At 38.1% G+C, this 13817-nt stretch overlaps 1 pseudogene; it reads left to right on the top strand.

Moving 5' to 3' along the window:
- The first annotated feature begins 5299 nt into the window (after nt 1-5299).
- On the top strand, nt 5300-13554 carry LOC101119322 (phosphatidylinositol transfer protein alpha isoform-like; annotated as a pseudogene).
- The last annotated feature ends 263 nt before the right edge of the window (nt 13555-13817 follow it).

A 13817-nucleotide genomic window follows, 5' to 3' on the forward strand; every position in this document is an offset into this window, starting at 1 on the left:
ACTTTAAAGATAAATATAAATTATTTTAAAGTCATGACTCCATCAATAGGGCACAGGAGGCAAATAGCTTCACAAATTTATATGCATCTTATTTAGTATGTTGTTGTTATTCAGTCACTCAGTCATATCTGAATCTGTGCAACCTCATGGACTGCAGCATGCCTGGCTTCCCTGTCCTTTGTGATCTCCTGGAGTTTACTCAAACTCATGTCCATTGAATCAGTGATGCCATCCAACTATTTCATCCTCTGTCATCCCCTTCTCCTGCCTTCAATCTTTCCAGCAGCATCAGGGTCTTTTACAATGAGTTGACTCTTCACACCAAGGGGCCAAACTACTGAAGCTTCAGTTTCACCATTGGTCCTTCCAATGTATAGTCAGGGTTGATTTCCTTTAGGATTGATTTGCTTGATCTCCTTCCTGTTCAAGGGACACTTACGAATCTTTTCCAGCCTCACAGCTCAAAAGCATCAATTTTTCAGTGTTCAGACTTCTTTTTGGTTTGATTCTCACACCCATACAGGACTATTGGAAATATCATCACTTTGACTGCAGGCCTTCATTGGCAAATTGATGTCACTCTTTTTAATATGTTGTCTATGTTTGTCATGCTTTTTTCTTCCAGGGAGGAAGCATCTTTTAATTTCATAGCTTCAATCACCATCTGCAGTTATTTTGGAGCCAAATAAAACAAAATCTGTCACTGTTCCCATTATTTCCCCATCTATGTGCCACGAAGTGATGGAACCATAGGCCATGATCTCAATTTTTGAATGTTGAGTTTGAAGCCAGATTTTTCACTCTCCTCTTTGAGCTTGATCAAGAGGTTCTTTAGTTCCTCTTCACTTTCTGCCATTAGGATGGTGTCATCTATGTATCTGAGGTTATTAATATTTCTCCCAGCAATTTTAATTCCAGCTTAAGCTTCATCCAGCCTGGGAGTTTGAATGATGTACTCTGCATATTAATTAAATGAGCAAGATTATAATATACAGTCTTGACGTAGAACCCCAAAAGATTATTCTGTTATTGCTGAAAACAGCACATTGTTCTAGTTTTACATTTCCTGAAAGAAACCATATCTTAGTCCTACCATAATAAAATATAATAGAACCGTTAATGCTTTCAATAGTTAAAGTTTAATCTTCACACAATTATGCAATTTAAGAATCAACATGCTCGTGTATTTTCAGATAAGATAAATGAGTTTCAGAAATTTTCATGAGCCCGCCTGCTGTGGTAAATTCTCTCATCAGCATCATTTCACTCACTCAGTCATCTCCAACTCTTTGCGACCCCATGGACTTTAGGAAAACAGGCTTTCCCTGCCCATCACCGATTCCTGGAGTTTACTCAAACTCATGTCCATTGAGTCGGAGATGCCATCCAACCATCTTATCCTCTGTCACCTCCTTCATCTATGCCTTCAATGCTTCCCAGAATCACAGACTTTTCCAATGAGCCAGATCTTCAAATCAGATGGCCAGTGTACTGGAGTTTCAGCTTCAACATAAGTCCTTCCAATGAATATTAAGGACTGATTTCATTTAGGATTGACTACTTGGGTCTCCTTGCAGTCCAAGGGACTCTCAAGAGTTTTTGAACACCAGTTCAAAAACATCAATTCTTCGGTGCTCAGCTTTATTTATAGTCCAATTCTTACATCTATACATGACTCCTGGGAAAAGCATAGGTTTGATTAGATGGGCCTTTGTTGGCAAAATAATGTCTCTGCTTTTTAACATGCTGTCTAAGTTGGTCATAGCTTTTCCTCCAAGGAACAAGCACCTTTTAATCTCATGGCTTCAGTTACCACCTGCAGTAAAATAAAGTCTATCACTGTTTCCATAGTTTCCCCATTTATTTGCCATGAAGTGATGAGACTAGATACCATGGCCTTAGTTTTCTGAATGCTAAGCTTTAAGTCTGCTTTTTTACTCTACTCTTGCAATTTATCAAGAGGCTCTAAGAACTAAGTTCTTCTTTGCTTTCTGCCATAAAGGTGGTATCATCTGCATATCTGAGTTTATTGATATTTCTCCCGGCAATCTTGATTCCAGCTTGTGCTTCATCTAGCCTGGCATTCTGCATGATATACTCTGCATATGACTTAAATAAGCAGGATGACAATATACAGCCTTGATGTCCTCCCTTGCCAATTTAGAACCAGTCTGTTGTTCCATGTCCAGTTCGAACTGTTGCTTCTTGACCTGCATACAGATTTCTCAGGAAATATGTCAAGTGGTCTGGTATTCCCATCTCTTTAAGAATTTTCCACAGTTTGTTGTGATCCACACAGTCGAAATCTTTGTCATATTCAATAAAGCAGAAGCAGATTTTTTTTTTTCTGGAACTCTCTCACTTTCTCTATGATTGAACAGATATTGGCAATTTGATCTCTGATTTCCCTGCCTTTTCCAAATTTAGCTTGAACATCAGGAATTTCATGGTTCATGTACTGCTGAAGCCTGGCTTGGAGGATTTTGAGCATAACTTTGCCAGCATGTGAAATTAGTATAATTGTGCAGTAGTTTGAACATACTTTGGCATTGCTTTTCTTTCAGATTGAAATGACAACAGATCTTTTCCAGTCTTGTGGCTGCTGCTGAGTTCTCCAAATTTGATAGCATATTGAGTGCAGCACTTTCACAACATCATCTTTTAGGATTTGAAATAGCTCAACTGGAATTCCACCCCCCTCACTACCTTTGTTCCATCCCCCCCCTCCACTACCTTTGTTCACAGTGAGGTTTCCTAGGGCCCTCTTGACTTTGCATTCCAGGATGACTGGCTCTAGGTGAGTAACCACACCATCGTGGTTATCTGGGTCATAAAGATCTGATTTGTATAGTTCTTCTGTGCATTCTTGCCACCTCTTCTTAATGTCTTCTGCTTCCGTTAGGCCCATACAATTTCTGTCCTTAATTGAGGCCATCTTTGCATGAAATGTTCCCATGGTATCTCTAATTTTCTTGAAGAGATCTCTAGCCTTTCCCATTCTTTTGTTTTCCTCTATTTCTTTGCACTGATCACTGAGGAAGTTTATCTTATCTCTCCTTGCTATTTTTTGGAACTCTGCATTCAAAATGGGCATATCTTCCCTTTTCTCCTTTGCCTTTAGTTTCTCTTCTTTTTTCAGCAATTTGTAAGTCCTCCTCAGACAGCCATTTTGCCTTTTTACATTAGTCAGCATTCAAGTAGTCACATGCGGCAATCACATATGTTTCTTCATTTATTTATTTCTTCTTAAGACTGAGTACCGAAGAATTGATGCTTTTGAACTGTGGTGCTGGAGAAGACTCTTGAGAGTCCCTTGGATTGCAAGGAGATCCAACCAGTCAATTCTAAAGCAGATCAGTCCTGGGTGTTCATTGGAAGGACTGATGTTGAAGCTGAAATTCCAATACTTTGGCCACCTGATGTGAAGAGCTGACTCACTGGAAAAGACCCTCATGCTGGGAAAAACTAAGGGCAGGAGGAGAAGGGGATGACAGAGGATGAGATGATTGGATGGTATCACCGACTTAATGGACATGGGTTTGGGTGGACTGGGAGTTGGTGATGGACAGGGAGGCCTGGCGTGCTGCGGTTCATGGGGTCACAAAGAGTCAGACACGACTGAGAAACTGAAATGAACTAAACTGAACTGAAGACATGAAAACGTTGACAGTAAGAAAGAAGCTATACTGTTTCTTTTGGGGAAACATAGAACAATTAACAAACTATTGAATTTCAATTTTAAAAGTGTGGCACTGTATCTTTGAATTAGAATGTAGAGACCTAAGAGCAGAATTCCCCAAATGAGCCTTTCCACTAGTAGCTACTTTGAATTCTTTGCTTCTGTTTACTTACAGAAGGCATTTCTCAGTCAATAACTGTCTTTCTAAAGTTGTTCTTTCTAAGTGGAGACACTTAAGATGAATATAATAGCCTGATGGGTGAAAATCATAAAATGAAATATTCAAGGCCATGCACATTTTGCTACATTAAATTAAAAACACACTTCTACTGTAATGCCCCATTAAATAAAAAAGAATGCAAGAAGAATGTAAACAATATTTTATTAAATAATAGATTATTTTATTGGTTTTATGATGTTCATATGATGAACAGATGTTTATTTTTATAAATTTGCATTTAAAAAAGAAAACATTGCATAAATCTTGCCTAAAATACTAGATAGAAGTAAGCATTATTTTCATGATTAATGCTTTATTGAAGTCTTCAAAAATTTTTCAAAAATCTGAGATTATACTATGTATGCTCTTTTGTAGTCTGATTTATCCCAGCACCAGTGAATTTTCCAATGATTTAGCTGTTCACATTAGATAACCAAAATCCTTTCCCTGATGCTGGGAAAGATTGAGGGTGGAAGAAGAAGAGGGTGTCAGAGGATGAGATGGATGGATAGCATCACCGATGCAATGGACATAAATTTTGGCAAACTTCAGGAGATAGTGAGGGACAGAGAGGTCTGGCATTTGGCAGTCCATGGTATCTCATAGAGTTGAACACAACCTGGGTGGCTGAATAAAAAAAGTTTTGGTTTTTAATTGCTAATATAAATTGAGATATTTTTTTCTTTTTGTTATATATTCTTCTAAAGAATTATTTCTAATATTTGTCTATTTAGGTACTCTATGTATAATGTAATTTAACCACTTCCTTCTAATTAGTTATTGTGACAACTAATATTTCATGAAATATAATGCAATTAAAACTGTAGTAAACAAGTTTTTGATAAATGATAGACGAGGAATTCATTGCCAAAAATGTTGAAGTCCTTTTTTGAAAGACTTGTGACGTATTTTGTCAAATACACATACCTTCCAGACCTTATAAAGTAATGTTCATTGCATGTGTGTGTTAGCCTATATAGCCTTTCCAGTACTAGATACTTTCATTAAAATAGCTTTGAAAAAGGTGACAGCTGAAAATTCTACTTAATGTCTGAATACATTATATTCACTTAACATTGAACCTGATTATTATGTGCATATGTATATAAAATCACATCTAATCCCTTGACAAACAGTTTAAAAAAGGAAGAGACATCACTTTTCCAATAAAGGGCCATACAGTCAAAGCTATGGTCTTTCCAGGAGTTATGTAGAAATGTGAGAGTTGGGCCATAAAAAAAGCTGAGTACTAAAGAATTTAGGCTTTTGATGCTGGAGAAGATTTTTGAGAGTCCCTTGAACAGCGAGGAGATACAATCCATGCATCCTTTTTTTTTTTTTCACATATACTGCTTCAAAAAGCTGCTGCTACCCCACTTTCAAGGTCAGGAGCAGAGGCCATGTGGAGATACCCCACGTGCAAGGTAAGAGAAACCCAGAAAGACAGTAGGCACTGAGAGAGGGCATCAGAGGGCAGACAGACTGAAACCACAATCATAGAAACCTAACAACAACAACAAAAACAATCTGATCACATGGACCACAACCTTGTTTAACTCAACGAAATTAAGGCATGCCATGTAGGGCCACCCAAGAGGGACAGGTGATGGTGGAGAGTTCTGAGAAAGTGTGATCAACTGGAGTAAAGAATGACAAACCACTTCAGTATTCTTGCCTTGAGAACCCCATAAACAGTATGAAAAAGCAAAAAGATAGGACATTGAAAGATGAACTTCCCAGGTCAGTAGGTGCCCAATATGTTACTGGAGATCAATAGAGAAATAACTTCAGAAAGAGTGAAAGGACAGAGCCAAAGAAAAAACAACACCCAGTTGTGGATGTGACTGGTAATGGATGCAAGGTTCAATGCTGTAAAGAACAATATTGCATAGGAATCTGGAATGTTAGGTCCATGAATCAAGGCAAATTGGAAATGGTCAAACAGGAGATCGCAAGAGTGAATGTCAAAATTGTAGGAATCAGCAAACTAAAATGGACAGGAATTTAACTCAGATGACCATTATATCTACTATTGTGAGAAAGAATCCTTTAGAAGAAATGGAGTAGCCATCACAGTCAACAAAAGAGTCTAAAATGCAGTACTTGGATGCAATCTCAAAAAAGACAGAATGATTTCTGGTCATTTCCAAGGCAAAACATGCAATATCACAGTAATCTAAGTCTATGCCCTGACCAGTAATGATGAAGAAGCTGAAATTGAACAGTTCTATGAAGACCTACAAGACCTTTTAGAAATAATATCCAAAAAAGATTTCCTTTTCATTATACGGGACTAGAAAGAAAAAAGGAACTCAAGAAACCCCTGGGAATAACAGGCAGATTTGCCTTGGGGACAGAATAAAGCAGGGCAAAGGCTCATGGAGTTTTGCCAAGAGAACACACTGGTCATAGCAAACACCTTCTTCCACCACAAGAGAAGACTGTACAGATGGACGTCACCAGATGGCCAACACTAAAATCAGATAGATTACATTTTTTGCAGCCAAAGATGGAGAAGCTGTATACAGTCAGCACAAACAAGACCAGGAGATGACTGTGGCTCAGATCATGAACTCCTTATTACCAAATTCAGACTTAAATTGAAGAAAGTGGGGAAAACCATTAGATGATTCAGGTATGACCTAAATTAAATCCCTTATGATTATACAGTGGAAGTGAGAAATATCTTTAAGGGACTAGATCTGAGAGACAGAGTGCCTGGTGAACTATGGACAAAGGTTTGGGACATTATATAGGTGACAGGAAGGAAGACCATCCCCAAGAAAAATAAATACAAAATAGTAAAATGGCTATCTGAGGAGGCCTTACAAATAGCTGTGAAAGAAGAGCAGCCAAAATCATTGGAGAAAAGGAAAGATATACCCATTTGAATGAACAGTTCCAAAGAATAGCAAGGAGAGATAAGAAAGCCTTTCTCAGTGATCAATGCAAAGAAATAGAGGAAAACAATAGAATGGGAAAGGCTAGAGATCTGTTCAAGAACATTAGTGATACCAAGGGAATACTTCTTACAAAGATGTGCTCAATTAAGGACAGAAATGGTATAGACCTAACAGAAGCAGAAGATATTAAGAAGAGGTGGCAAGAATACACAGAAGAACTATAGAAAAAAAAGACCTTTATGACCCAGATAATCACGATGGTGTGATAACTCACCTAGAGCCAGACATCCTGGAATGTGAAGTCAAGTAGGCCTTAGGAAGCATCACCACAAACAAAGCTAGTGGAGGTGATGGAATTCCAGTGGAGCTATTCCAAATCCTAAAAGATGATGCTGTGAAAGTGCTACACTAAATATGCCAACAAATTTGGAAAACTCAGCAGTGGCCACAGGACTGGAAAAGGTCAGTTTTCATTTCGATCCCAAAGAAAGGCAATGCCAAAGAATGCTCAAAGTACTGCACAATTGCACTCATTTCACACGATAGCAAAGCAGTGATCAAAACTCTCCAAGCGAGGTGTCAATTATACATGAATCATGAACTTCCAAGTATGCAAGCTGGTTTTAGAAAAGGCAGAGGAACCAGAGATCGAATTGCCAAGCATCTGCTGAATTATCAAAAAAGCAAGAGAGTTACAGGAAAACATCTATTTCTGCTTTATTGACTATGCCAAAGCCTTTGACTGTGTGGATCACAATAAACTGTGGAAAATTCTGAAAGAGATGGGAATCCCAGACCACCTGACCTGCCTCTTGAGAAACCTGTATGCAGGTCAGGAAGCAACAGTTCAAACTGGACATGGAACAACAGACTGGTTCCAACTTGGAAAAGGAATACTTCAAGGCTGTATATTGTCACCAGGCTTATTTAACTTATATGCAAAGTACATAATGAGAAACACTGGGCTGGATTAAACACAAGCTGGAATCAAGCTCGCCAGGAGAGATACAAAAACCTCAGATATGCAGATGACACCACACTTATGCCAGAAAGTGAAGAACTAAAGAGCTTCTTGATGAAAGTGAAAGAGGAGAGTTAAAAAGTTGGCTTAAAGCTCAACATTCAGAAAACTAAGATCATGGCATCTGGTCCCATCACTTCATGAAAAATAGATAGGGAAACAATGGAAACAGCGGCTGACTTTTTTTTTTTTTTTTTAATTCCAAAATCACTGCAGATGGTGACTGCAGCCATGAAAATAAAGACATTTACTCCTTGGGAGGAAAGTTGTGACCAACTTAGACAGCAGATTAAAAAGCAGAGAGATTACTTTGCCAACAATGGTCCATCTAGTCAAGGCTATGATTTTTCCAGTAGTCATGTATGCATGTGAGAAATGGACTATAAAGAAAGCTGAGCATCAAAGAATTGATTCTATTGAACTGTGTTGCTGGGGAAGACTCTTGAGAATCTCTTAGACTGCAAGGAGATCCAATCCATTCAATCCCAAAGGAGATCAGTCCTGGGTGTTCATTTTAATGACTCATGTTCAAGCTGAAACTGCAATACTCTAGCCACCTCATGTGAAGAGCTGACTCATTTGAAAAGACCCAAATGCTAGGGATGATTGTGGGTAGGAGGAGAAGGGGACAACAGAGGATGAGATGGTTAGATGGCATCACCGACTCAATGGACATGAATTTGGGTTACCTCTGGAAGTTGGTGATGGACAGGGAGGCCTGGCGTGCTGCAGTCCATGAGGTTTCAAAGAGTCGGACATGACTGAGCGACTGAACTGAACTGAAAAAGCTGCTCATATATTAGAACAAATGCTCCTTGGATTGTCTTTATAATGCAAAATGACTTTATTTTTAAATTTACTTTTCTGTATTAATGCATAACTTTTTTCCTTGTTTTAACTCATTTTTTAAAATTATAATACATAAATATGCAGAAACACACTTACATACACAGAAAATAAACAATATTGCAATTTAATGTCTATGTTATTATCCATAACATTCCTTATTATTATTTTTTGTCTGTAAAATATGTAGTGATGTCACCTCAATTATTTCCATAATTGATAACTTGTGTTTCTCTCTTTATTTTTTTCCTGGTATATTTGTCTTTGATGTTTCATCAATTTTATTGATCTTATCAAAGATTTAGGTTTGGTTTCAAAAAGCAAGCACTAGAGGAAATATTAATGGATAGATAATAAATGTAATATAATACCAGACCACCTGACCTGCCTCTTGAGAAACCTGTATGCAAGTCAGGAAGCAACAGTTAGAACTGGGCATGGCACAACAGACTAGTTTCAGATAGGAAAAGGAGTACGTCAAGGCTGTATATTATCACCCTGCTTATTTCACTTCTATGCAGAGTACATCATGAGAAATGCTGGACTGGAAGAAACACAAGCTAGAATCAAGATTGCCGGGAGAAATATCAATAACCTCAGATATGCAGATGACACCACCCTTATGGCAGAAAGTGAAGAGGAACTAAAAAGTTTCTTGATGAAAGTGAAAGAGGAGAGTGACAAAGTTGCCTTAAAGCTCAACATTCAGAAAACGAATATCACGGCATTAGGTCCCATCACTTAATGGGAAATAGATGGGAAACAGTGTCAGACTTTATTTTGGGGGGCTCCAAAATCACTGCAGATGGTGATTGCAGCCATGAAATTAAAAGACGCTTACTCCTTGGAAGAAAAGTTATGACCAACCTAGAAAGCATATTCAAAAGCAGAGACATTACTTTGCCGACTAAGGTCTGTCTAGTTAAGACACTGGTTTCTCCTGTGGTCATGTATGGATGTGAGATTTGGACTGTGAAGAAGGCTGAGCACTGTAGAATTGATGCTTTTGAACTGTGGTGTTGGAGAAGACTCTTGAGAGTCCCTTGGACTGCAAGGGGATCCAACCAGTCCATTCTGTAGGAGATCAGCCCTGGGATTTCTTTGGAAGGAATGATGCTAAAGCTGAAACTCCAGTACTTTGGCCACCTCATGTGAAAAGTTGACTTATTGGGAAAGACTGTGATGCTGGGAGGGATTAGGGGCAGGAAGATAAGGGGACGACAGAGGATGAGATGGCTGGATGGCATCACTGACTCGATGGACGTGAATCTGGGTGAACTCCTGGAGATGGTGGTGGACAGGGAGGCCTGGTGCTGCGATTTGTGGGGTCGCAAGGAGTCAGACATGACTGAGCTTAACTGAAGCACACACACACACACAACTGCACGACATACAAAATAATGGCACATTTCTATTAAAAATTATGTAGGTTTATTTATTTCTAAGAGTTTTATTGTACCATAATTCATGTACCATACCACAGAATGCATCCATTCAAAGTGTCCAATTCAATGTTTTTTGTTTGTTTGTTTTTTATTTCACAGATATATGTAATCATCACCACAATCAATTTTGTTTTCTTTTGTATTTTTTTAAATTAAAGTATAGGTGTTTTACACTGCTGTATCAGTTTCTGTTATACAGCAAAATAAATCAACTATATATATACATTTATCCCCTCTTTTCTTAAATTTCCTTCCCATTTTCACCACAAAACACTGAGTTCCCTGTCCTATAAAGAAAGTTCCCATTAGTTATCTATTTTATACATGAAAGTGAAAGTGAGAGTGTTTTTTGTTCTGTTGTGTCTGACTCTTTGTGACCCCATGGACTGTAGCCTGTCAGGCTCCTCTGTCTCAGAATTCTTCAGGCAAGAATACTAGAATGAGTTGCCATTTCTTTCTCCAGGGAATATTCCAAACCCAGGGATCAAACCTGGGACTCCAGCATTGCAGGCAGATTCTTTACCATTTGAGCCACTAGAGCAGCCCATTTTATACATAATACTGTCTATATGTCAACTCAAATCTCCTGATTTCTCCCTTTCCCTCTTAACCATATATTTGTTCTGTATACATCTCTATTTCTACTTTGCAAGTAAAATCACCTATACAATTTTTTCTAGATTCCACATATATGTTTTAATCTATGCCATATTTGTTTTTTTCTCTATTTGGATTCACTTTATATGTCAGTCTCTAGGTCCATCCACATCTCTGCTAAAGACACAATGTTTATTGCCTTTAATGCTGAGTAATATTCCATTGTATATATTTACTACATCTTCTGTATCCATTCTTCTTTTGATAGACATTTAGGTTGCTTCCGTGTTCTGGTTATTGTGAATATTACTTCCATGAACAGTTGGCTGCATGCAGCTTTTTAAATTATAATTTTCTCTGAGTATATGTCCAGGAGCGGGATTGCTGTGTTATATGGTAGCTCTATTTTTAGCTTTTTAAGGCACAGCCACACTGTTCTCCATAGTGGCTGTATCAATTTACATTCCCATCAAAGGTGTAAGATAATTCCATTTTCTCCACACCCTCTCTAGCATTTATTGTTTGTTAGATATTTTGATGATGGCCATTCTGAGAATGTAACTTTATACCTTATTGTAACTTTGATTTGAATTTCTCAAATAATTAGAAATGTTGATATTTCTTCATATGTTTGATGGCCATCTGTATGTCTGCTTTAGTGAAATATCTCTTTAGGTCTTCACCCGTTGTTTGATTCGGTTGCTCTTTTTGATATTGAGCTGCATGCATTTTGGAGATTAATCTCTTGTCAATTGCTTTGTTTTCAAATATTTTCTCCCATTCTGAAGGTTGTTTTTTAATCTTGTTTGTGGATTTATTTGGTGTGCAAAAGCTATTCAGTTTAATTAGGTCTCATTTGTCTATTTTTTTCAATTTTTATTTTTACTTTATTTTACTTTACAATACTGTATTGGTTTTGCCATACATTGACATGAATCCACCATGGGTGTACATGTGATCCCAAACATGAACCCCCCTCCCACCTCCCTCCCAACAACATCCCTCTGGGTCATCCCTGTGCACCAGCACCAAGCATGCTGTATCCTGAATCGGACATAGACTGGTGATTTTACTTTCATTACTTTAGGAAGTGAATCAAAAAAGTCTTTGTGTTGTGTATGTCAGAGTGTTTTACCTATGCTTTTCTCTAAAAGTTTTATAGTGTCCTGATTTACATTTAGACATTTAATTAATTGTGTGTGTGTGTGTGTATGTGTGTGTGGTGTTATGGAGTGTTCTAATTTTGTTATTTTATATGTAGCTGTCCAGTTTTCACAACACATTTGTTAAAGAGATTGTCTTTTCTCCCTTTCTCCTTTCTCATTGATTAGGTGACCTTGGGTGGGTGGGTTTGTTTATGGACTTTCTGTCCTATGCTGTTAATCTGTTGTTGTTGTTGTTGTTGTTGTTGTTGTTTTTCTCTCTCCCTCTCTTTTTCTATTTTTGTGCTAGTACCATACAGTCTCACTTACTGCAGCTTTGTAGTATCATCTGAAATCAAGGAGCCTGATTCATCCAGCCTGTGCCTTTCTTTCTCAAGATAGTTTTGGCTATTTGGGGTCTTTTGTGTTTCCATACAAATTGTAAATTGTTTTATTCTAATTCTGTGAAAAAATGTCATTGCTAATTTGATAGGATTGCATTAAAACTATGGGTTGCTTTGGATATTATAGTCATTTCACATCATTGATCCTTCTAATCCCAGAATATGATATATCATTTCGTCTGTATCATCTTTGATTAATTTCATCACTATCTTATAGCTTTCTTTCAACTGGTATCTTGCCTTGTTTTTAAAAGAAATGACTGATGGAAAAGCAAGGCAGGGGTAGCAGGCGTGTGAGTATTGACCACAAGGGTGGTGGAGACAAAGCAGGCCACAAGAAGGAGCACAGGCAGTCCAGTTGAGCCATGAATGTCACTGCTGGGAAGATCACTGGGAGCTGGGTAGCCAGTCAGTAGCTCTGCATCTTGGAAGAAACATAATCTTGCTCAAGAGTATGGGGTCATCCTACCTATGTCTGTAGAAGAATATCAAGTAGAGCAGCTATATTCCATGGCTGGGGCCAGTGGAAATGAAATGGGTGATGGTGAAAATGTGAAGGTCTTGGCAAACACCACCTATGAAAAGAACAGTGAGAAAGGCCACTACACACACACACACACACACACACACACACACACACACACACACACACACACACACACACAATGTCTACCACTTACAGAGAAAATTGTCCATATTTGTTCAAATGCTGGTCCAAGAAGGAACCCTGAATATATTTGAAAAAGCATGGCATGATAACTCTTATTGCAGACCTGTTAATATAAGTGAGTACATGAAAGAAGGCTTTTTGATTAAAATTGAAACCTGGCAAAAACCAGATCTTGGCACCCAGGAGAATGTACATTAACTGGAGACTCAGGCATGGAAACATGTGGAAGCCATTATATAGACATTGTAGATAGAAACAAAGTACTTAGTAAACATTACAAAGCAGAAGAAGACTCAGAATAATTTAAATATTTCAAAACAGGCCAAGGACTATTGAGTCCTAATTGGAAGCAAGAACTTATAAATCAGAGAGATATTCCATACTTGTGTGCATACAAACTGGACATTGTAAATTTCAAGTGGTGGGTGATGCTTGCAGAATAAAGTGGAAAAACTTAATAAAAAGCAAACATGGCATCTGTTTACAACAAACAGACATCTGTTTGGTCTGCTCAATAAGTGGGTTGACCTGACTATGGACAACATTCAAATGATGGAAGAAAGGAAGAGACAGCTAGGTGAGATGAGAGAGAACGATCCAGTGAAAGGAATGATGGCAGATGACTAAATTCATCCCTCCTATTTCTGTACCTTTTGCAAGACAGAGGTTAACAGGAAGGCACAGCAGCTCCACCCTCCCAAATGACAGAGCATGCAGAATCAGCCTTTCTGTGCCCATCCTCCAGGCAACTTTAAATCCCTTACTGTAGCTAATTCCAAATGCCACGTAATATTGTGAACAACTAAGCCATCTAGTATTATGAAACCCCTGTCTGAAAGCCTGAACTTCTGAGATACGTGCCTACATTAACAGTTCCTCCCTTTTCAACC

This window comes from Ovis aries, chromosome 11, assembly GCF_016772045.2.
Source record: "Ovis aries strain OAR_USU_Benz2616 breed Rambouillet chromosome 11, ARS-UI_Ramb_v3.0, whole genome shotgun sequence".
Taxonomy (NCBI): Eukaryota; Metazoa; Chordata; class Mammalia; order Artiodactyla; family Bovidae; genus Ovis; species Ovis aries.